Raw genomic sequence first — 21,778 nt, 5'->3', positions numbered from 1 at the left:
ACAGTATAGTCCGTGTCCATAATAAGTGAGTGGTATGGTCCGTGTCCATAATAATGAGCGGTATGGTCCATGTCCACAGTATGGTCCGTGTCCACAGTATAGTCCGTGTCCATAATAAGTGAGTGGTATGGTCCGTGTCCATAATAATGAGCGGTATGGTCCATGTCCACAGTATGGTCCGTGTCCACAGTATGGTCCGTGTCCACAGTATGGTCCGTGTCCACAGTATGGCCCGTGTCCATAATAATGAGCAGTATGGTCCATGTCCATAATAATGAGCGGTATGGTCCGTGTCCATAATAATGAGCGGTATGGTCCATGTCCACAGTATGGTCCGTGTCCACAGTATGGTCCGTGTCCACAGTATGGTCCGTGTCCACAGTATGGCCCGTGTCCATAATAAGTGAGCGGTATGGTCCATGTCCATAATAAGTGAGCGGTATGGTCCGTGTCCATAATAATGAGCGGTATGGTCCATGTCCACAGTATGGTCCATGTCCATAATAAGTGAGCGGTATGGTCCGTGTCCACAGTATGGTCCATGTCCACAGTATGGCCCGTGTCCATAATAAGTGAGCGGTATGGTCCGTGTCCATAATAAGTGAGCTGTATGGTCCATGTCCATAATAATGAGCGATATGGCCCATGTCCACAGTATGGTCCGTGTCCATAATAATGAACGATATGGTCCGTGTCCATAATAATGAGCAGTATGGCCCGTGTCCATAATAATGAGCAGTATGGCCCGTGTCCATAATAATGAGCGGTATGGTCCGTGTCCATAATAAGTGAGCGGTATGGTCCGTGTCCATAATAAGTGAGCGGTATGGTCCATGTCCACAGTATGGCCCGTGTCCATAATAATGAGCGGTATGGTCCGTGTCCATAATAAGTGAGCTGTATGGTCCGTGTCCATAATAATGAGCGGTATGGTCCATGTCCATAATAATGAGCGGTATGGTCCGTGTCCACAGTATGGCCCGTGTCCATAATAATGAGCGGTATGGTCCATGTCCACAGTATGGTCCGTGTCCATAATAATGAGCGGTATGGTCCGTGTCCATAATAATGAGCGGTATGGTCCATGTCCACAGTATGGTCCGTGTCCATAATAATGAGCGGTATGGTCCGTGTCCATAATAATGAGCGGTATGGTCCGTGTCCATAATAATGAGCGGTATGGTCCGTGTCCATAATAATGAGCGGTATGGCCCGTGTCCATAATAATGAGCGGTATGGTCCATGTCCACAGTATGGTCCATGTCCATAATAAGTGAGCGGTATGGTCCATGTCCATAATAAGTGAGCTGTATGGTCCGTGTCCATAATAAGTGAGCGGTATGGTCCGTGTCCATAATAAGTGAGCTGTATGGTCCGTGTCCATAATAAGTGAGCGGTATGGTCCATGTCCATAATAAGTGAGCGGTATGGTCCGTGTCCATAATAAGTGAGCTGTATGGTCCGTGTCCATAATAAGTGAGCGGTATGGTCCGTGTCCATAATAAGTGAGCTGTATGGTCCGTGTCCATAATAAGTGAGCTGTATGGTCCGTGTCCATAATAAGTGAGCTGTATGGTCCGTGTCCATAATAAGTGAGCTGTATGGCCCGTGTCCATAATAATGAGCTGTATGGTCCGTGTCCATAATAAGTGAGCTGTCTGGTCCGAGTCCATAATAAGTGAGCTGTATGGTCCGTGTCCATAATAATGAGCGATATGGTCAATGTCCACAGTATGGTCCGTGTCCACAGTATGGTCCGTGTCCACAGTATAGTCCGTGTCCATAATAAGTGAGTGGTATGGTCCGTGTCCACAGTATGGTCCGTGTCCACAGTATAGTCCGTGTCCATAATAATGAGCAGTATGGTCCATGTCCACAGTTAGGTCCGTGTCCATAATCATGAGCGATATGGTCCATGTCCATAATAATGAGCGGTATGGTCCGTGTCCACAGTATGGCCCGTGTCCATAATAATGAGCGGTATGGTCCATGTCCACAGTTAGGTCCATGTCCATAATCATGAGCGATATGGTCCATGTCCATAATAATGAGCGGTATGGTCCGTGTCCACAGTATGGCCCGTGTCCATAATAATGAGCGGTATGGTCCATGTCCACAGTATGGTCCGTGTCCATAATAATGAGCGGTATGGTCCGTGTCCATAATAATGAGCGGTATGGTCCGTGTCCATAATAATGAGCTGTATGGTCCGTGTCCATAATAATGAGCGGTATGGTCCGTGTCCATAATAATGAGCGGTATGGTCCGTGTCCATAATAATGAGCGGTATGGTCCGTGTCCATAATAATGAGCGGTATGGTCCGTGTCCATAATAATGAGCGGTATGGTCCATGTCCACAGTATGGTCCGTGTCCATAATAATGAGCGGTATGGTCCGTGTCCATAATAATGAGCGGTATGGTCCGTGTCCATAATAAGTGAGCTGTATGGTCCGTGTCCATAATAAGTGAGCTGTATGGTCCGTGTCCATAATAAGTGAGCTGTATGGTCCGTGTCCATAATAATGAGCGATATGGTCCATGTCCACAGTATGGCCCGTGTCCATAATAATGAGCAGTATGGTCCGTGTCCATAATAATGAGCGATATGGTCCGTGTCCATAATAATGAGCGGTATGGTCCGTGTCCATAATAATGAGCGGTATGGTCCATGTCCATAATAATGAGCGATATGGTCCATGTCCACAGTATGGCCCGTGTCCATAATAATGAGCAGTATGGTCCGTGTCCATAATAATGAGCGGTATGGTCCGTGTCCATAATAATGAGCGGTATGGTCCGTGTCCATAATAATGAGCGGTATGGTCCGTGTCCATAATAATGAGCGGTATGGTCCGTGTCCATAATAATGAGCGGTATGGTCCATGTCCATAATAATGAGCGGTATGGTCCGTGTCCATAATAATGAGCGGTATGGTCCGTGTCCATAATAATGAGCGATATGGTCCGTGTCCATAATAATGAGCGGTATGGTCCGTGTCCATAATAATGAGCGGTATGGTCCGTGTCCATAATAATGAGCGGTATGGTCCATGTCCATAATAATGGCCGTGTATGGTCCGTGTCCATAATAAGTGAGTGGTATGGTCCGTGTCCATAATAATGAGCGGTATGGTCCATGTCCACAGTATGGTCCGTGTCCACAGTATGGTCCGTGTCCACAGTATGGTCCGTGTCCACAGTATGGCCCGTGTCCATAATAATGAGCAGTATGGTCCATGTCCACAGTATGGTCCGTGTCCATAATAATGAGCGATATGGTCCATGTCCATAATAATGAGCGGTATGGCCCGTGTCCATAATAATGAGCGGTATGGTCCATGTCCACAGTATGGTCCGTGTCCATAATAATGAGCGGTATGGTCCGTGTCCATAATAATGAGCGGTATGGTCCGTGTCCATAATAATGAGCGGTATGGTCCGTGTCCATAATAATGAGCGGTATGGCCCGTGTCCATAATAATGAGCGGTATGGTCCGTGTCCATAATAATGAGCGGTATGGTCCGTGTCCATAATAATGAGCGGTATGGCCCGTGTCCATAATAAGTGAGCAGTATGGCCCGTGTCCATAATAATGAGCGGTACGGTCCGTGTCCATAATAATGAGCGATATGGTCCATGTCCACAGTATGGCCCGTGTCCATAATAATGAGCAGTATGGCCCGTGTCCATAATAATGAGCTGTATGGTCCGTGTCCATAATAATGGCCCGGTCCGTCCATAATAAGTGAGCTGTATGGCCCGTGTCCATAATAATGAGCAGTATGGCCCGTGTCCATAATAATGAGCGGTATGGTCCATGTCCACAGTATGGCCCGTGTCCATAATAATGAGCAGTATGGCCCGTGTCCATAATAATGAGCGGTATGGTCCGAGCGGTATGGTCCATAATAATGAGCGTATGGCCCGTGTCCATAATAAGTATAGTCCATGTCCACAGTATGGTCCGTGTCCATAATAAGTGAGCGGTATGGTCCATGTCCATAATAAGTGAGTGGTATGGTCCGTGTCCATAATAATGAGCGATGTGGTCCATATCCACAGTATGGTCCGTGTCCACAGTATGGTCCGTGTCCATAATAATGAGCGGTATGGTCCATGTCCACAGTATGGCCCGTGTCCATAATAATGAGCGGTATGGTCCGTGTCCATAATAATGAGAGATATGGTCCGTGTCCATAATAATGAGCGATATGGTCCATGTCCATAATAATGAGCGGTATGGTCCATGTCCATAATAATGAGCCCATATGGTCCATGTCCACAGTATGGTCCATGTCCATAATAATGAGCAGTATGGTCCATGTCCATAATAATGTATGGTCCATGTCCATAATAATGAGTATGTTCCGTCCATGTCCACAGTATGGTCCATGTCCACAGTATGGTCCGTGTCCACAGTATGGTCCATGTCCACAGTATGGTCCGTGTCCATAATAATGAGTATGGTCCATGTCCACAGTATGGCCCGTGTCCACAGTATGGTGGTCCATGTCCATAATAATGAGCAGTATGGTCCATGTCCACAGTATGGTCCATGTCCACAGTATGGTCCATGTCCACAGTATGGTCCATGTCCACAGTATGGTCCATGTCCACAGTATGGTCCATGGTCCACCAGTATGGTCCATGTCCACAGTATGGTCCATGTCCACAGTATGGTCCGTGTCCATAATAAGTGAGCAGTATGGTCCATGTCCACAGTATGGTCCAGTGCAGTATGGCCCGTGTCCACAGTATGGTCCATGTCCACAGTATGGTCCATGTCCACAGTAATGATGGTCCATGTCCATAATGGTCCATGTCCACAGTATATGGTCCATGTCCACAGTATGGTCCATGTCCACAGTATGGTCCGTGTCCACAGTATGGTCCGTGTCCACAGTATGAGTCCATGTCCACAGTATGGCCCGGTCCGTGTTCATAATAATGAGCAGTATGGCCCGTGTCCATAATAATGAGCGGTATGGTCCGTGTCCACAGTATGGTCCGTGTTCACAGTATAGTCCATGTCCACAGTATGGTCCATGTCCACAGTATGGTCCATGTCCACAGTATGGTCCGTGTCCACAGTATGGTCCATGTCCACAGTATGGTCCGTGTCCACAGTATGGTCCGTAATAAGTGAGCTGTATGGTCCGTGTCCATAATAAGTGAGCGGTATGGTCCTTGTTTGTAATTATCAAATTATCGTCCCAGCACTATCATAAACTTTAGATGGGTGGAGTAGTAGTCCATTTGAAACCAATTGAAAACTAAGATGGATAAGCCTGATCCTGGAAATCACTGTCAGATCAAACTGTCCAAGCTCAATAGACAGATCACCACTTAGTCTTAGAAACCTCTGTCAGTGACAGTCTGACACAGCACAAGTGCGCATTAGTCTCTATTCTTTCTACATCTCGCAGTAGCTCCCATTTTTTTTTTATGTTAAAACTGTTAGATGGTGTGGTATTGCATACCACTTGTGGGGGCTATAGATATATTACCCATTAGGATCACTTCTTGCGAGTCAACAGTTTGTCTAGCCAACCCCAATGGAGGAGAAGCATTCGTTCCAAGCCTGAATTCCTTGGCTGCATCACTGATAGCTCAGTAGCGCTCAACCATTTGTACCAGTTGGCTTCACCTGCAGAGTGCTTTACGGACAATTTTATTTATTTTTATTTCACCTTTATTTAACCAGGTAGGGTAGTTTAGAACAAGTTCTCATTTACAACTGTGACCTGGCCAAGATAAAGCAAAGCAGTTTGACACATACAACAACACAGAGTTAATCATGGAATAAACAAACATACAGTCAATAATACAGTAGGAAAAAGTATATGTACAGTGTGTGCAAATGAGGTAAGATAAGGGAGGTAAGGCAATAAAATGGACCATAGTGGCGAGGTAATTACGATATAGCAATTAAACACTGGAGTGATAGATGTGCAGAAGATAAATGTGCAAGTAGAGATACTGGGCTGCAAAGGAGCAAAATAAATACAGTATGGGGATGAGGTAGTTTGCTGGCCTATTTAGAGATGGGCTATGTACAGGTAAAATGAGCTGCTCTGGCAGCTGGTGCTTGAAGTTAGTGAGGGAGATAAGTCTCTTTTGCAGTTCGTTACAGTCAATGACAGCAGAGAACTGGAAGGAAAGACGGCCAAAGGAGGAATTGGCTTTGGGGGTGACCAGTGAGATATACCTGCTGGAGCGCGTTCTGCGGGTGGGTGCTGCTATGGTGACCAGTAAACTGAGATAAGGCGGGACTTTACTTTGCAAAGACTTGTAGATGACCTGAAGCCAGTGGGTTTGGCGACGAGTATGAAGCAAGGACCAGCCAACAAGAGCGTACAGGTCGCAGTGGTGTGTAGTATATGGGGCTTTGGTGACAAAACGGATGGCACTGTGATAGACTGCATCCAATTTGTTGAGTAGAGTGTTAGGGGCTATTTTGTAAATGACATCGCCGAAGTCGAGGATTAGTAGGATAGTCAGTTTTACGAGGGTATGTTTGGCAGCATGAGTGTAGGATGCTTTGTTTAATTTTGGATTGGAGATGCTTAATGTGGGTCTGGAAGGAGAGTTTACAGTCTAACCAGACACCTAGGTATTTGTAGTTGTACACATATTCTAGGTCAGAACGGTCCAGAGTAGTGATGCTGGACGGGCAGGCAGGTGCGGGCAGCGATCGGTTGAAGAGCATGCATTTAGTTTTACTTGCATTTAAGAGCAGTTGGAGGCCACGGAAGGAGAGTTGTATGGCATTGAAGCTCATCTGGAGGTTAGTTAACTCAGTGGTCCTTCTGTGGCTCAGTTGGTAGAGCATGGCGCTTGTAACGCCAGGGTAGTGGGTTCGATTCCCGGGACCACCCATACGTAGAATGTATGCACACATGACTGTAAGTCGCTTTGGATAAAAGCGTCAGCTAAATGGCATATATTATATTATTATATATATTATTATATTATATTAAGGGCCAGAAGTATACAGAATGGTGTCGTCTGCGTAGAGGTGGATCAGAAAATCACCAGCAGCAAGAGCGACATCATTGATGTACACAGAGAAGAGAGTCTGCCCGAGAATTGAACCCTGTAGCACCCCCATAGAGACTGCCAGAGATCCGGACAACAGGCCCAGCGATTTGACACACTGAACTCTATCAGAGAAGTAGTTGGTGAAGCAGGCGAGGCAGTCATTTGAGAAACCAAGGCTGTTGAGTCTGCCGATAAGAATGTGGTGATTGACAGAGTCAAAAGCCTTGGCCAGGTCGATGATTACGGCTGCACAGTATTGTCTCTTATCGATTGCAGTTCTGATATCGTTTAGGACCTTGAGCGTGGCTGAGGTGCAACCATGACCAGCTCGGAAGCCAGATCTGTTTGTTAACTTAGCTTTCAAAGACCTTAGAAAGGCAGGGTAGGATAGATATAGGTCTGTAGTAGTTTGGGTCTAGAGTGTCTCCACCTTTGTAGAGGGGGATGACTGTGGTAGCTTTCCAATCTTTGGGGATTCTAGATGATACGAAAGAGAGGTTGAACAGGCTAGCAATAGGGGTTGCAACAATTTCAGCGGATCATTTTAAAAAGAAAGGGTCCAGATTTTCAAGCCCGGCTGATTTGTAGGGGTCCAGATTTTGCGGCTCTTTCAGAACATCAGCTATCTGGATTTGGGTGAAGGAGAAATGGGGGGGGCTTGGGTGAGTTGCTGTGGGTGGTGCAGGGCAGTTGACCGGGGTTGGGGTAGCCAGGTGGAAAGGATTTCCAGCCGTAGAAAAATGCTTATCGAATTTCTCAATTATTGTGGATTGGAAACAGTGTTTCCTAGCCTCAGTGCAGTGGGCAGTTGGGAGGAGGTGCTCTTATTCTCTATTGACTTTACAGTGTCCCAGAACTTTTTTGAGTTTGTGCTACAGGATACAAATTTCTGTTTGAAAAAGCGAGCCTTAGCTTTCCTAACTGCTTGTGTATATTGGTTCCTAACTTCCCTGAAAAGTTGCAGGTCACAGGGGCTATGTGATGCTAATGCAGTATGCCACAGGATGTTTTTGTGCTGGTCAAGGGCAGTCAGGTCTGGAGCGAACCAAGGGCTATATCTGTTCCTGGTTCTACATTTTTTGAATGGTGCATGCTTATTTAAGATGGTTAGGAAAGCACTTTTAAAGAATAACCAGGCATCATCTACTGATGGAATGAGGTCAATGTCATTCCAACCGGGCCAGGTCGATTAGAAAGGCCTGCTCTCAGAAGTGTTTTAGGGAGCGTTTGAAAGTGATGAGGGGTGGTCGTTTGACCGCAGACCCATTACGGATGCAGGCAATGAGGCAGTGATCGCTGAGATCTTGGTTGAAGACAGCAGAGGTGTATTTGGAGGGAAAGTTGGTTAGGATGATATCTATGAGGGTGCCCATGTTTACGGATTAGGGGTTGTACCTGGTAGGTTCATTGATAATTTCTGTGAGATTGAGGGCGTCAAGCTTAGATTGTAGGATGGCTGGGGTGTTAAGCATGTCCCATTTTAGGTCACCTAGCAGCACCAACTCTGAAGATAGATCAATTCACATATGGTGTCCAGGGCACAGCTGGGGGCAGAGGGGGGTCTATAGCAAGCGGCAACGGTGAGAGACTATTTTCTGGAAAGGTGGATTTTTAAAAGTAGAAGCTCGAAGTGTTTGGGCAGAGACCTGGATAATATGACAGAACTGCAGGCTATCTCTGCAGTAGATTGCCACTCTGCCCCCTTTGGCAGTTCTATCTTGTCAGAAATTATTATAGTTAGGGATGGACATTTCATGGTTTTTGGAGGTCTTCCTAAACCAGGATTCAGACAGGACATCTGGGTTGGCAGTGAATTAAACAAACTTGGGGAGGAGGCTTCTAATGTTAACATAGATGAAACCAAGGCTTTTACGGTTACAGAAGTCAAGAAATGAGAGCGCCTGGGGAATGGGAGTGGAACTAGGCACTGCTGGGCCTGGATTAACCTCTACATCACCAGAGGAACCGAGGAGGAGTAGGATAAGGGTACGACTAAAGGCTATAAGAACTGGTCGTCTAGTACGTTCGGAACAGAGGGTTAAAGGAACAGGTTTCTGGGCGCGATAGATTAGATACAAGGCATAATGTACAGACAAAGGTATGGTAGGATGTGAATACAATGGAGGTAAACCTAGGCATAGAGTGATGATGAGAGAGATATTGTCTCTAGAAACATAATTTAAACCAGGTGATGTCACCGCATGTGTGTGGGGGGGGACTGAAGGGTTAAGGCATATTGAGCAGGGCTAGTGGCTCTACAGTGAAATAAGACAATAATCACTAAACAGAACAGCAATGGACAAGGCATATTGACATTAGGGAGAAGCATGCGTAGCCGAGTGATCATAGGGGTCCAGTGAGTAGTTAAGCTTGCTGGAGACACGGCGATTCAGACAGCTAGCGGGCCGGGGCTAGCAAGCTAGCAGAAGGGCCTTAAAGGTACATCGCGATGGAAGAAGTCTGTTGTAGCCTCCTCGTGCAGAGCCTCCTCGTGCGGTTCTGTCGGCAGACCAGCCATGATGGATTAGTAGGGTTCTGTGTAGTTAAGGTGCCTAGTCCAATTGGCAAAATAGGTATAGTTGCCCAAGAAGTTGGCCGATCGACCTGTTCAGTGAACAGTCCGATATGCTCCAGACAGCTAGCGGGCCGCAGCTAGCAGGCTAGCATATGGGCATTCAGGGGACGTCGCGACGGAGGGGCCTGTTGCAAAAATAACCCTCGGTCAGATTACGTTGGTAGTCCAGTCGTGATGGATTAGCAGAGCTTTGTGAAGTAAAAGGGGTCCAAAATAGGTATTGTAGCCCAAAGGAGTGGCAGATGGACCTCTTCAGCTAGCCGGGAGATGGGCCTAGCATGGGCTAGCTCCAGGCTAATTGGTGCTTGCTTCAGGACAGAGACGTTTGCCAGGAGTAGCAACTCGGATTGCAGCTAGCTAGCTGAAAAGGTTCAGAGCTTGCGGTAGGAATCCGGGGGTATGGAGAGAAAATAAGTCTAGTATGCTCTGGTTCGAATCGCGTTGTGCAAACTGGCGAGAGATTTCCGAGCTAGAGGTTAGCTGATGACCGCTAGCAGTGTTTAGCTGACTACTAGCTAGTAGCTAGTTAGCTGGCTAGCTTCTGTTGGGGGAATCCGGTTCGAAAGTAAAGAAAAATACTTAGAAAATAGCAGATCCGTACCACATTGGGTGAGGCGGGTTGCAGGAGAGAATATTGAAGTTGCGGTTTAGGAAAAATATTTTTAAAAGACATGCGAAGAAAAAACATACAAAAGATATATACATGGGACACGGGGACAAGACCAGGACAAAGACGTCTGAATGCTACGCCATCTTGGATATCAGTGGACATCACAACGATACCTGAGATGGCTCAGGCGATTTTCTAGGACCATGTCCTCTCCACTCTGCTGGCTCAACGGCAAAAGCGTTTTCAATTTCCTGGCAGAGTGGGGTGATACAAAGACAGTCCTTGTGTTGGAGTATCTCCCTTCTCCTGGACCTAACGGGCTGGAACCTGAGGAGTGGGGGGGGGGGGTTAAGAAGCTGTAAGGGGATGCAGAGGGGCAGAATCAGACGGTCAATTAAACTGACCCTGGTCTCTAGCCCCTGTCTAATGACCCGGTCTAGTCTCTCTCACACCTGTATAATGACAACGGACAATTCTCTGGAGGAAGCGCTGTCTTGAGAAGGAGAGTAAAGGTGATGATGGTGTCATGAGGCCTTGATGTCGTGGAGCAAATGGCACAAATGCTTAAAATTGTATTTAATCTAGACATCAGGGTACTGTAAAATGGTGTGTTTCCTGGATTCGGAGTGTGCAGATTAGTGGTGTGTTTCCTGGATTCGGAGTGTGCAGATTAGTGGTGTGTTTCCTGGATTCGGAGTGTGCAGATTAGTGGTGTGTTTCCTGGATTTGGAATGTGCAGATTAGTGTTGTGTGTACTGGATTTGGGTAAACTCTGGGCTGTGTAGGCTACTGTTTGACAATCAGCTAGGCTGGGATACACATTACTCAAGTAATCCTAAAGCATGTTGGATTGGCAGTTACTTTAGCCATTTCTCCAGTTGAAAACGAAGGAAAAGTTGACTGACTATTTCAGAGAAAATAATGAAATGTTAGATGGGTAATTCCACAGTGATGCTGAGACTCACTTTAAAATGTATGTCAAACAAAAATCAATGATTGCAAAGTTAAACTCTATGCGCAAGGACTACTTTTAACAATTTCCACTGAAGAACCTTTACTTGAAGAACAGTCGAGATGCAAAGTTTGGCGACAGAATGATGGCACAAACAGCACAAACCGTCATTCTGTTAGCATTGTCAGGCATCTGAAACGGATGAACCTGTTTATATGGATCCCTTGCTCCTCCTCCTGAAAAGTATCTATCTTCTCACTTCATTTTGAGGGATAAGTGAATTAAATTCATCCTCGATCATAGTCAGATTCATTTTATGTGTCTTCAAACCATTTCCTAATCTTTGCCCATTGAATGAGACTGCTAGACGTTTATTAGGCTAATGCAAGACAATTTATTCAAATTTCTGTCTTCAATATCCCCATTTAGAATGTCTTCGAGAGCTACACAAATTATTCCATTGCCAATATATTCCACATAAGATGGAGTTTCTGTCGACAGCACAACTAGAAGCTGCCATGTTTGGCTCTTGTCTAGAACGTGGCATCATCTTTAACATGATGCAACCGGAATGAATCACTTAACAGTAGAAGGGTGTTTTCTTTCCCGCTCTTTTTCTGGAACGTCCTTCAGAACCAGCATGACTGCGTTCATCCACCTCTGGCCTGCTCGCCTCCCTACCACTGAGGAAGTACAGTTCCCGCTCAGCCCAGTCAAAACTGTTCGCTGCTCTGGCCCCCCAATGGTGGAACAAACTCCCTCACGACGCCAGGACAGCAGAGTCAATCACCACCTTCCGGAGACACCTGAAACCCCACCTCTTTAAGGAATATCTAGGAGAGGATAAGTAATCCTTCTCACCCCCCCCCCCCCTTTAAGATTTAGATGCACTATTGTAAAGTGACTGTTCTACAGGATGTCATAAGGTGAATGCACCAATTTGTAAGTCGCTCTGGATAAGAGCGTCTGCTAAATGACTTAAATGTAAATGTAAATGACCCAAGATTCAGCATGCAGGAAAACAAACCTATATCCAAGGGGCAAACAATCAGGATCCTCCCCTTTGCTCTGCTCCACCCCTCGCCTCTCACTGAGGCATGAAAGGACGAGGTCAGATAACAACCACACATTACCCTCGCCAATTTATTACCTCAATAGATCACCTCACGTCCTCCACTGTATCACTGTATACCCACCTGAAATGGCCAGGGGGGAGGCAAGGTAGTTTTAAGTGTTGGTTTGAGACTGTACCGTCGACCTGTTCCCCCTGGGGCTGTGTTTAATGAGAGGGCTGTCTCTGGCACGCCAATAAGCCATTTTCTAGGTTAAATGAATGGCCTCGCACAAATTTAGTACCAAGGTGATTCCCCCAGTCTTTTCATCTCCCGCCATGTTTTTGTTGTCATTGTAAAACAATGTAGTGCACCATGTAGGACAGGAAACTACCGACTATAAACCGAGTGGTTCGAGCCCTGAATGCTGATTGGCTGAAAGCCGTGGTATATTAGACCATATACCACGGGTATGACAACAAGTACCTTTTACTAATTTCGTTGGTAACCAGTTTATAATAGCAATAAGGCACCTCAGGGGTTTGTGGTATATGGTCAATATACCACAGCTAAGGGCTGTATCCAGGCACTTGGCTGTGGTATATTGGCCAGCAGCATATATACCACGTTGTCATGCATAAGAACAGCACTTGGCCGTGGTATATTGGCCAGCAGCATACCCCCCTGCATACAACTGCTGGCTTGCTTCTGAAGCTAAGCAGGTTTGGTCCTGGTCAGTTCCTGGATGGGAGACCAGATGCTGTTGGAAGTGATGTTGGAGGGCCAGTAGGAGGCACTCTTTCCTCTGGTCAAAAAAAAATGTCCCAATGCCCCATGGCAGTGATAGGCGACACTGCCCTGTGTAGGGTGCCGTATTTCGGATGGGACGTTAAACGGGTGTCCTGACTCTCTGAGGTCATTAAAGATCCCATGGCACTTATTGTAAGAGTAGGGGTGTTAACCCCGGTGTCCTGGCTAAATTCCCAATCTGCCCCTCAAACCATCACAGTCACCTAATAATCCCCAGTTTACATTTGGCTCATTCATCCCCCTCCTCTCCCCTGAAACTATTCCCCAGGTCGTTGCTGCAAATGAGAACGTGTTCTCAGTCAATTTACCTGGTAAAATAATGGATAAATAAAAATATACCACACCCCCTTGTGCCTTATTGCTTAATTATAAACTGGGTGGTTCAAGCCCTGAATGCTGATTGGCTGACAGCGGTGGTATATCAGACCGTATACCATGGGCATGACAAAACATTTATTTTTACAGCTCTAATTAAGTTAGTAACCAGTTTATGATAGCAATAAGGCACCTCAGGGGTTTGTGGCATATGGCCATTATACCACGGCTAAGGGCTGTATCCAGGCACTCCACGTTGCGTCATGAATAAGAACAACCCTTAACCGTGGTATATTGACCATATACCACACCCCCTCGTACCTTATTGCTTAAATATAACATACGATGTATATAACACACAGTTTTAGTATCAGCCTTCATAGTCAAAGGCAAAGTTGAGAAATGTCCGACTATATGTCAAAACTGATGAACATCATGCTATAAAATGGCTAAATAAATACTGTACCTCCTAGCCAATGGTTGACTCTAATCGGATGGTTGTGTTAAAGTTGTGTTGAAAAGAATCTCGCGCAGAACACTTAGGGTAGCTTTTATATGGCCATTACCAGGCAGTAAAAACACAGTAAACTCCATCCACCTGGATTAGTTTAGGCTCTGTGTTTGTTTTATTAGCATTTCAAAGCCTTCAGAGAGAACTATAGATGAGATCTTGACTGACATTATCTGATTTTAGAGAGAAAAAGTTTTAAAAAGAAAGATGAAAGTTCACATTCTTCCCAACAGCGTTTTTGACTGACCGACCACAGACATACCATAGATTTCTGAGCAGCCTTTGAAGCTAGAGCTATTCTCTTAAGTCCTTTTTCACACTTTACTGGCTTTGTTTACAGTAATCCTCTGTCTTCAGGATATTCCCTAAATGAGACCAGTTATTTTTTAACCTTTATTAAACTAGGCAAGTCCGTTGAGAACAAATTCCTATTTACAATGACGACCTACCCCGGCCAAACCCTAACACAATTGTGCACCATCCTATGGAATTCTCAATCACGTCGTGATACAGCCCGGAATCAAACCAGGGTCTGTAGTGACAGCTCTAGTACTGAGATGCAGTACCTTAGACCGCTGCGCCGCTCGGGAGCCCAGTCATGTGAACCAACATAGTTTAACCTGCATATTGCCGACTAATCTGATGGCTAAACTTTAGAGAGCACATAGCAAATGAAGAAATTACAGGTGTTCTGTTAGAACAGCATCTACAGTGATTTCCATAATGCTAAGGTATTTTTAATGCAATTTCCTGACTTGCTTTAAAATGTAGACAATCCCTCTGCAAGTTGTTCCTCAAATAGTCGTTATTAAAAGCGTTCAGCCCAGGCTATAGGCCTACCGAAGGGAGGTCAACCTCTAGTCTAGACTTGCTAGGCCATCCACAGTAGGTGAGACCTCTGGCCCTGTAGCTCACAATGGCCATCACTAAGACCCTGGTGTTGATCAGAGGGTTGTCTACAGAGCCTGAGTGCTTTACAACCCCTGTGCCTGCCTGTGCTCTGACCGCCTGGTATTGTCAAACAAGAGGGAGAATGTCCCACACACAAAAGAGCAGTAAAGGCTGAAGTAAAGGACCCTTGGGTTTTATAGGCGTTTAGGCCTGAGGGGTTTGTGAAAGAGCAGTGACCTGTCCCTCAGTCACTTCCTGTAATGGATGATGCTGTGGATCACTGAAGCGTCAGTGTCGGGAGAAGACGAGAACAGAGACAGGAACTTGTTTAGAGCAGACAGTGTCGGGAGAAGACGAGAACAGAGACAGGAACTTGTTTAGAGCAGGCAGTGTCGGGAGAAGACGAGAACAGAGACAGGAACTTGTTTAGAGCAGGCAGTGTCGGGAGAAGACGAGAACAGAGACAGGAACTTGTTTAGAGCAGACAGTGTCGGGAGAAGACGAGAACAGAGACAGGAACTTGTTTACAGCAGACAGTGTCGGGAGAAGACGAGAACAGAGACAGGAACTTGTTTAGAGCAGACAGTGTCGGGAGAAGACGAGAACAGAGACAGGAACTTGTTTAGAGCAGACAGTGTCGGGAGAAGACGAGAACAGAGACAGGAACTTGTTTAGAGCAGGCAGTGTCGGGAGAAGACGAGAACAGAGACAGGAACTTGTTTAGAGCAGGCAGTGTCGGGAGAACAGAGACAGGAACTTGTTTAGAGCAGGCAGTGTCGGGAGAACAGAGACAGGAACTTGTTTAGAGCAGACAGTGTCGGGAGAAGACGAGAACAGAGACAGGAACTTGTTTAGAGCAGACAGTGTCGGGAGAAGACGAGAACAGAGACAGGAACTTGTTTAGAGCAGGCAGTGTCGGGAGAAGACGAGAACAGAGACAGGAACTTGTTTAGAGCAGGCAGTGTCGGGAGAAGACGAGAACAGAGACAGGAACTTGTTTAGAGCAGGCAGTGTCGGGAGAAGACGAGAACAGAGACAGGAACTTGTTTAGAGCAGACAGTGTCGGGAGAAGACTGGGGATATTTTTCTCACCACCTCTCCTTCTGTTTTTTTTATGTAAAAGAAGATTGAAGCCTGAGAGAAACACTCTGACTGAAGATTGTATCAGGATATCTCAGGTAATTCTGTTATTTCTAGGTTGGCATGCTCCTTGCGTTGATGTTCCTCACTCTGCTTCTCATCTCTGTTGTCCTTCTGGGCAATCTGCAACATGTTTTTATTTGTTTGGGATTGTATCCTATAGGTCAACTTGTATAACTATTGACATTATTGGAATGCCTTCCAGGGAAATGATACAGGGAGGAAAAATGTGCATCTCTTTGAGTCTTTGCGACAGGCTCAGCGAGTCTGCTGCTCTCCACACACACACACACACACACACACACACACACACACACACACACACACACACACACACACACACACACACACACACACACACACACACACACACACACAACACACACACACAACACACACACACAGTAACAGTGTCTCTACTTCCTAATAGGGGATTCTAAAAGCCAACACATTCTTGTCGGCAGCACTTCTCAGTGATGGTTTCTCTCTCTAGATGTGATGGTTTCTCTCAGTAGAGGTGATGGTTTCTCTCTACAGACGTGATGGTTTCTCTCTGTAGACGTGATGGTTTCTCTGTAGATGTGATGGTTTCTCTCTGTAGACGTGATTGTTTCTCTATGTAGACGTGACGGTTTCTCTCTGTAGACGTGATGGTTTCTCTCTGTAGACGTGACGGTTTCTCTCTGTAGACGTGATGGTTTTTCCTATAGACGTGATGGTTTCTCTCTGTAGAGGTGATGGTTTCTCTCTGTAGAGGTGATGGTTTCTCTCTGCAGACGTGATGGTTTCTCTCTGTAGACGTGATGGTTTCTCTCTGTAGACGTGACGGTTTCTCTCTGTAGACGTGACGGTTTTTCCTATAGACGTGATGGTTTCTCTCTGTAGACGTGATGGTTTCTCTCTGTAGACGTGATGGTTTCTCTCTGTAGAGGTGATGGTTTCTCTCTGTAGAGGTGATGGTTTCTCTCTGTAGAGGTGATGGTTTCTCTCTGTAGAGGTGATGGTTTCTCTCTACAGACGTGATGGTTTCTCTCTGTAGACGTGATGGTTTCTCTCTGTAGATGTGATGGTTTCTCTCTGTAGACGTGATTGTTTCTCTCTGTAGATGTGATGGTTTCTCTCTGTAGATGTGATGGTTTCTCTCTGTAGATGTGATGGTTTCTCTCTGTAGACGTGATTGTTTCTCTCTGTAGATGTGATGGTTTCTCTCTGTAGATGTGATGGTTTCTCTCTGTAGAGGTGATGGTTTCTCTCTGTAGACGTGACGGTTTCTCTCTGTAGACGTGATGGTTTTTTCTATAGTTGTGATGGTTTCTCTCTGTAGAGGTGATGGTTTCTCTCTGTAGAGGTGATGGTTTCTCTCTATAGAGGTGATGGTTTCTCTCTGTAGATGTGATGGTTTCTCTCTGTAGACGTGATGGTTTCTCTCTGTAGACGTGATGGTTTCTCTCTGTAGACGTGATGGTTTCTCTCTGTAGACGTGATGGTTTCTCTCTGTAGATGTGATGGTTTCTCTCTGTAGACGTGATGGTTTCTCTCTGTAGACGTGACGGTTTCTCTCTGTAGACGTGATGGTTTCTCTCTTGTAGAGGTGATGGTTTCTCTCTGTAGACGTGACGGTTTCTCTCTGTAGACGTGATGGTTTTTCTATAGTTGTGATGGTTTCTCTCAGTAGAGGTGATGGTTTCTCTCTGTAGACGTGATGGTTTCTCTCTGTAGATGTGATGGTTTCTCTCTGTAGACGTGATGGTTTCTCTCTGTAGACGTGACGGTTTCTCTCTGTAGACGTGATGGTTTCTCTCTTGTAGAGGTGAAGGTTTCTCTCTATAGATGTGATGGTTTCTCTCTGTAGACGTGACGGTTTCTCTCTGTAGACGTGATGGTTTTTCCTATAGACGTGATGGTTTCTCTCTATAGAGGTGATGGTTTCTCTCTGTAGAGGTGATGGTTTCTCTCTGCAGACGTGATGGTTTCTCTATAGAGGTGATGGTATCTCTCTATAGAGGTGATGGTTTCTCTCTGTAGAGGTGATGGTTTCTCTCTGTAGAGGTGATGGTTTCTCTCTGTAGAGGTGATGGTTTCTCTCTGCAGACGTGATGGTTTCTCTCTGTAGACGTGATGGTTTCTCTCTGTAGAGGTGATGGTTTCTCTCTGTAGAGGTGATGGTTTCTCTCTGTAGAGGTGATGGTTTCTCTCTGTAGAGGTGATGGTTTCTCTCTGTAGAGGTGATGGTTTCTCTCTGTAGAGGTGATGGTTTCCCTCTGTAGAGGTGATGGTTTCCCTCTGTAGAGGTGATGGTTTCCCTCTGTAGAGGTGATGGTTTCTCTCTGTAGAGGTGATGGTTTCTCTCTGCAGACGTGATGGTTTCTCTCTGTAGAGGTGATGGTTTCTCTCTGTAGAGGTGATGGTTTCTCTCTGTAGAGGTGATGGTTTCTCTCTGTAGAGGTGATGGTTTCTCTCTGTAGAGGTGATGGTTTCTCTCTGTAGAGGTGATGGTTTCTCTCTGTAGAGGTGATGGTTTCTCTCTGTAGAGGTGATGGTTTCCCTCTGTAGAGGTGATGGTTTCCCTCTGTAGAGGTGATGGTTTCTCTCTGTAGAGGTGATGGTTTCTCTCTGTAGACGTGATGGTTTCTCTCTGTAGAGGTGATGGTTTCTCTCTACAGACGTGGTTTCTCTCTGTAGACGTGATGGTTTCTCTCTGTAGATGTGATGTTTTCTCTCTGTAGACGTGATTGTTTCTCTCTGTAGAGGTGATGGTTTCTCTCTGTAGACGTGACGTTTTCTCTCTGTAGACGTGATGGTTTCTCTCTTGTAGAGGTGAAGGTTTCTCTCTATAGATGTGATGGTTTCTCTCTGTAGACGTGATGGTTTCTCTCTGTAGACGTGACAGTTTCTCTCTGTAGACGTGACGGTTTCTCTCTGTAGACGTGATGGTTTCTCTCTGTAGACGTGACGGTTTCTCTCTGTAGACGTGATGGTTTTTCCTATAGACGTGATGGTTTCTCTCTGTAGAGGTGATGGTTTCTCTCTGTAGAGGTGATGGTTTCTCTCTGTAGTAGTGATGGTTTCTCTTTGTAGAGGTGATGGTTTCTCTCTGTAGAGGTGATGGTTTCTCTCTGTAGAGGTGATGTCTTCTCTCTGTAGATGTGATGTTTTTTTGTGCCAGACCTGATGCAGCCAGAACCCCCCCCACCCCCCATTTCATTGTCTCTCAGACAGTGGGTAAGGTCACAACTGAAAAGGGTATAAGAAAATATAGCTACTGTATAGTTTGTGTTCAAAAAAAGGCAGAACTGTCCCTGAATCAGCAGCTTGTTACCAACATCCTGTTCTACAACACCTCTGAATCCATGACTCAAGCCTTTCTCCCATTTTCCTCCCCCACAATCAGCTGCAGCTAAAAATAGGGACGCACATTGTATTCCGTGTCCATTGAGGAACCCACAACCCTCGAGGCGTCACTGAGCATTGCCACGCTGTCAAGCCATGCTGACGCTAGTGACTGGTGTGTCCACCTACATACAGTCCCTGTCATGACGCGACTCCCCGTCTCTCTACCTCTGTACGGTTAACAAAAACAAAGCTTTAAATCTGTCATTTGGATTGGCCCAGGGCTTTCCAAACTGGCAGGGTGTAACGCTATACAGAAAATGGCTGAAACATTTCAGTGTAAAGCTGCCTGAATATTTTTGTCTCAGCAGTCTCTGTACTTGTTTTTTCCTTGATGTAGCTGGTCTGAGTAGACCGTCACCGCTCCATAGACCTCTCTTTAATTGAGACAGCCACCATAAATAGGCATTACACTATTAACCTAACATAGCGGGCGTAAAATAAATGGCTGAAACTAGATCCCCTACGTACTGGTCTTGACAAGAAGGGGGAAAAAACTGTCAGGGGAGGTTCTCTTCATCAAAATCAATCAATCAATCAATCATTCTTAGAAGTCAAAACAGTATTATTGAATTGAGTCTTGAGTCATGTGTATTGTGAAAATATCTGCATATCTTATGAAAATCCAGTCGTACTGGTCTATTTAAGCAATAAGGCATGAGGAGGTGTGGTATATGGCTAATATACAATGGCTAAGGGCTTGGATACAGCCCTTAGCCTTGGTATATTGGCCATATCCCACAAACACCCGAGGTGCCTTATTGCTATTATAAATTGGTTACCAACGTCATTAGAGCAGTAAATATAAATGGTTTGTCATGCCCGTGGTATACGTCCTGATTGATATACCATGACTGTCAGACAATCAGCATTCAGGGCTCGAACCACATAGTTTTTATAGTAAGTCTTAACTAAAGTGAAAATGCTGTTGCCCTCCGGATAAACCACACCATGACTTTTAGGTTTAGACAGTTTAGTTTGCATTCTTAGTTTCTCACAGAATGATACCAGGTATTTATCATCTCTGTTTAACGTTTGCCATAGTATCACTGTGAGTCAGCTACATAAGTGTAACACTGTGTGGTCTGGGCTGGACTCCTCCAGTGTTTTATATTCAGCCTTATGGGACGGTTACCCACATCTATTGTCCTTTTGTTTTGGTCAGTTTATAGTTGAAGAATCAGTTTCTTGCCAAGTGTTCCTGCCTAGTGGTCAGCGGAGGCTGGTGGGAGGAGGTATAAGAGGACGGGCTCATTGTAATGGCTGGAAAGGAGTCAATGGAACGGTATCAAACATATGACTCCTCACCATCAATTCAATTCCAGCCATTACAATGAGCCCGTCTTCCTATAGCTCCTCCCACCAGCCTCCTTTGCTAGTGGTATACAGTACACTTCCATATCTGTGCAGTGGTGTGAAAATATCTCTCTCCCTCTACTATACCCTCTCTGCTTGATGTCAAACCAAGGAGGCCAACATGACTGAAAAGTAAACCAGGCACCATATTTAAAGTAAACCAGGCACCACATTTAAAGTAAACCAGGCACCATATTTAAAGTAAACCAGGCACCACATTTAAAGTAAACCAGGCACCATATTTAAAGTAAACCAGGCACCACATTTAAAGTAAACCAGGCACCACATTTAAAGTAAACCAGGCACCACATTTAAAGTAAACCAGGCACCACATTTAAAGTAAACCAGGCACCACATTTAAAGTAAACCAGGCACCACATTTAAAGTAAACCAGGCACCACATTTAAAGTAAACCAAGCACCATATTTAAAGTAAACCAGGCATCATATTTAAAGTAAACCAGGCACCATATTTAAAGTAAACCAGGCACCATATTTAAAGTAAACCAGGCACCATATTTAAAGTAAACCAGGCACCATATTTAAAGTAAACCAGGCACCATATTTAAAGTAAACCAGGCACCATATTTAAAATAAACCAGGCATCATATTTAAAGTAAACTAAGCACTATATTTAAAGTAAACCAGGCACCATATTTAAAGTAAACCAGGCACCACATTTAAAGTAAACTAAGCACTATATTTAAAGTAAACCAGGCACCATATTTAAAGTAAACCAGGCACCATATTTAAAGTAAACCAGGCATCATATTTAAAGTAAACCAGGCACCATATTTAAAATAAACCAGGCATCATATTTAAAGTAAACTAAGCACCATATTTAAAGTAAACCAGGCACCAAACCAGGCACCATATTTAAAGTAAACTAGGCACCATATTTAAAGTAAACCAGGCACCATATTTAAAGTAAACCAGGCAACATATTTAAAGTAAACTAGGCACCATATTTAAAGTTAACCAGGCACAGTATTTAAAGTAAACTGAGCAGCTATTTAAAGTAAACCAGGCACCATATTTAAAGTAAGCAAAAACGAAACTTTAAAAAACGGGAAACATAGAAATAGCGCACATAGAACAGATTTACCGCTTGCTTTCTCATTGCGTTCAATGAG

The 21,778-nt window shown here is 45.1% G+C and overlaps 1 protein-coding gene across 50 annotated transcripts in view; it reads left to right on the top strand.

Annotated features, from left to right (window-relative positions):
• Nucleotides 1-21,778, top strand: part of LOC118375952 (ly6/PLAUR domain-containing protein 6B-like) — a 43,751-nt gene that overhangs the window by 8,675 nt on the left and 13,298 nt on the right. Inside the window, exon 2 of one of the 50 annotated variants that reach the window (XR_008140037.1) lies at nucleotides 15,884-15,938. The exons of the other annotated variants lie outside the window; for them this stretch is intronic. The gene's annotated coding sequence lies outside the window, so the exon portion shown is untranslated. The remainder of the gene's footprint in view (nucleotides 1-15,883; nucleotides 15,939-21,778) is intronic. 50 annotated transcript variants of the gene reach the window in all.

The sequence above is a fragment of the Oncorhynchus keta genome, chromosome 7, assembly GCF_023373465.1.
Source record: "Oncorhynchus keta strain PuntledgeMale-10-30-2019 chromosome 7, Oket_V2, whole genome shotgun sequence".
Lineage (NCBI taxonomy): Eukaryota > Metazoa > Chordata > Actinopteri > Salmoniformes > Salmonidae > Oncorhynchus > Oncorhynchus keta.
This window is presented reverse-complemented; position numbering and strand designations above follow the sequence as displayed.